The sequence below is a fragment of the Balaenoptera musculus genome, chromosome 1, assembly GCF_009873245.2.
Source record: "Balaenoptera musculus isolate JJ_BM4_2016_0621 chromosome 1, mBalMus1.pri.v3, whole genome shotgun sequence".
Classification (NCBI taxonomy): Eukaryota; Metazoa; Chordata; class Mammalia; order Artiodactyla; family Balaenopteridae; genus Balaenoptera; species Balaenoptera musculus.
In genome coordinates this window covers 18,685,646-18,689,402 of record NC_045785.1, presented here as the reverse complement: position 1 = coordinate 18,689,402, position 3,757 = coordinate 18,685,646, and the positions used below count along the sequence as shown (strand labels likewise).

The window sequence follows — 3,757 nt, the reverse complement described above, 5'->3', positions numbered from 1 at the left end:
CACTCATAAAGCTGTAAGTTTCTGCCAAGCTCTTATGGGTTTTGTGAAATCTTATCATTCACAGCACTGCAAAACAAACAATTCCACATACACTTCCCTGTTTCTGCCATCAGTTTGCACCTGGGTTGGTGGATCCACTTTCAAGACCAACAAAGGAAAACTTCTTTAGATTCATGCTGGAAAAGACCTTACCTTGTTCCACTGAGCTCATAAACTGCTGGGAAGCATCGGGGTTTCTCAGTGTAGGTTCACAAGTCAATCTCTAAGAAGATACCTACCCCATGCAAACACTCAGTGAAACAGACTCTTTTCTTAAAGCGTTTAGTAGATATAACAGCACTAGTAATATTGATAAAATGAGTGCACCAAACCCCTCTCTATGCAATATCACTATGAGTTAAAGCTTCAGACACACACATTAACAAAGTGACCAAAATTACTCAATGATCCCATTTTCTTCACAGGAAGCCAAAACTTAAAGAACCAACTCCATGATGCGTGCTGCAGGTAAGTAATATATTTTTAGTCTAAACTGTCCTGGAGGCCTGTGACAATGTTTACAGCTCTGTAAAAATGGACAATAAAATCTTTAAAAGAATTTTCCAAGGTCAAACTAAAAATTTAGCACTATCTAAATGGTGCTTGATGAACTAAAATTCTAGGTAAAAAAAAAAGTTATTTTAATGAACAGTGACTTTCTGAGTCACTGGTGTCTCCAAGATACTTTTGTGGGGGGGGGTTGTTTTGTTTTGTTCTGGGCTTAAAGAACAAACATTCATTTCCCAAAGATCTGGAGGCTGGGAAGTCCAAGGTCAAGATGCCTGCAGATTGTATGTGGAACCTAGAAAAATGGTACAGATGAGCCGGTTTGCAGGGCAGAAGTTGAGACACAGATGTAGAGACCAGACATATGGACACCAAGGGGGGAAAACTGCGGTGGGGTGGGGATGGTGGTGTGCTGAATTGGGCGATTGGGATTGACATGTATACACTGATGTGTATAAAATTGATGACTAATAAGAACCTGCAGTATAAAAAAACAAACAAAACAACTAATACTAAACTTTCATTGGGTTATTTGTATGGAAATATGTTAATATAAAAAAAAAAAAGATGCCTGCAGATGAGATGTCTGGTGAGAACCCACTTCCTGAGTCTTAGAGGGCTGTCTTCTGCTGTGTTTGAGTGAGGGAGCTGAAAAATATGGAACACTTCATGAATTTTCATCTCATCCTTGTGCAGGGGCCATGCTAATCTTCTCCGTATCATTCCAGTTTTAGTACTATATGTGCTGCTGAAGTGATCACTTCAAGACACCTTTGGATCTTAATCACTCACTTGTTCTTTGATCAAATGGAAAACCACTGCATTAATTCCGTTTGGGCAAGTTGCCACTATGACCTTACTTGGTCTTGTTGCTTCTTGCTGGAGAGATTTTTCTCTACTCCTGTCTCTATAACTCAGAGGCTTTTACGAATGATCTTGCCCTGACTGTAAAATTCTAGTTTCTAAAAAAAAAGAATGCAAGGCTATTGGTTGGTCTAGAATGAGTTTGCCTCGAAACATATTTTGTTAAATACATTGATTTCCTGAGCTGACCACTGACCAAAGTAATATTCTGCTGTCCCTGTCATTAGTAGCTTTATCCTGCTTTTCTATCTCCCAATCCAAGGCTGTCCCCAAAACTTCACTAGATGAACCTTAAGTCAAAACACCCAAGTTCTGAGGACTGCGTCTATCTCAAAAAAGAACATGCCATTCTAATTTATTTAAACCTCACTCTACAGTTAATCTTGGCTCAGAAAAACAAAAACTTAAATTGAAAACTCAGTCAAACAAGTTATTCACATGAAGTCATAAACCAGCAACCATCCACCCATGCACCCACCCACTCACTCAGCCCACAAATATTACTGAGCACTTACAAAGTGCCCAGGAGCAGTATTAATTGCTTGGAATGGCTCCGTGAGCAAAACAGACAAAATCCCTGCCCTTATGAAGCTGCCATTATAGTGGGGATGGAGAGAGGGGTGGGGGGAACAGAGAGGGGTGCTGCTCGGCTGGTGCCAGTATCTCTGAGGGGGTACAGTGAAGCTGCTTCTGCAGGTGTTAACAACACTGCAAAGTGGATTCAGCTGCTGCTACAGGAAGGAACTGCCACTGCTGGGGTGAAGATCTGTAGCTGGAGAGATGTTCACCGGAACAGGAAGCAAACTGGGAGGAGCAAGTCCCTTCCTCCTCCTCCATCCCTGCAATCTCCCTCAGGCATTGTCTATGCAGAGTCTAACGGGGACCAGCTGGCAAAGCAGAAATGTAGTTTGCAGAGTCCCAGCACCAGCACTGCAAAGAATATAGGAAGGTGAGTTGGAGCTAAAATAGCTTGTCACTGGCACAATAATAAAAAGATAATTTAGGTTAGAAGATGATAAGGGCTTTGGGGGGAAGAAAAGAGCAAGGTAAAGAGGATCAGGAGAGTGTTACATTTTAAATAGGGCAATCAGGGTGGGCCTCACTGAGAAGGTGATTTTTGAGTTATAACTTAGAGTGATGAGATGTACCACTAATCTAACAATGGTCCTATCCAAGATGTGTTCCAGGCAGTCACTGCACTGCCAGTAATTGTCCAGGACCAGCAAAATTCACTCCTTCAGGCTTTTCTTACCCGGATTTATATTTGAGACAGAACTGCTCCTATTTCTCACATTTCCTTTCCCAATCCTATGTAAACAGATGCTTTAAACTGAATGTCAGGGACAAAGCCCTTTCCTAAAACTGAAAAGATACCTGATCTGAGGGATTTATCACAGGTGGAATCACCTGGCATGACTCCATATTCCAAGAACATTCTAGAGAAAGCTTCTTCTCTGAAACAGAGACTTACCAGTTACGTGCACACACACACACACACGCGCACACACACACACACACACACACACACACACACACAGAGGCATTCTTCAGCCTATGAGACTATTGATGCCAAGGCTGGGAATAAGCAAATTTGTGAAAGCTGTCCAGTCATCTCAGAAACCATTTTAGGGGGAATTCCCTAGTGGTCCAGTGGTTAGGATTCTGTGCTCTCACTGCCAAGGGCCTGGGTTCAATCCCTGGTCAGAGAACTAAGATCCCACGAGCCGTGTGGTGCAGCCAAAAAAAAATTAATAATAATAAGAGTAATGCTGCACCTTTGAGGTTTCAGAAACCATTTTAAACATTGGCATATTCCACTATGTAAAATATAAGGGCTTTTCAGATAAAAAGTAAAAGCCTGGGTAGAGTGACCCACAGAACCAAGTAGCCTTGAAATACAAATTAAAACCATGAGGAGACATCACAACACTCCCATCAGAATGGCTGAATTAAAAAGACTGACAAGTGTTCACAAGGACTTGGAGCAACTGGAACGCTCATCTCTTGCTGGTAGGAATATAAGATGGTACAACCTCTTTGGAAATCTGTTTAGCATATTTTTCTAAAGCTCAATATATGGCTACCTTCTCATTCAGCAATACCAATCCTAAGTATATACCCAAGAGAAATGGTTGCACAAAAAGACATGTACAGAATGTTCCTAGTAGCTTGACTTGTAATAGCCAATAACTGGGAACAATTCAAATTAGTCAACAGATGAATGGGTAAATAAACTGCGGCAGAGGCATATAATGGGCTGCTACTCAACAGCAATGACAACAAAACAGCGCTCTGTACACTTGTTCATGCAGGACCCTATGGGGCCTTCCTGGTACAGACCTCCCTA

The 3,757-nt window shown here is 41.7% G+C and overlaps 1 non-coding gene across 1 annotated transcript; it reads right to left on the bottom strand.

The window, feature by feature from the left end:
- Positions 1-1,197: 1,197 nt before the first annotated feature.
- On the bottom strand, positions 1,198-1,307 carry LOC118887027. Its single transcript, XR_005017860.1, has one exon. It is a non-coding gene; the product is annotated as a U6 spliceosomal RNA (small nuclear RNA).
- Positions 1,308-3,757: the final 2,450 nt, after the last annotated feature.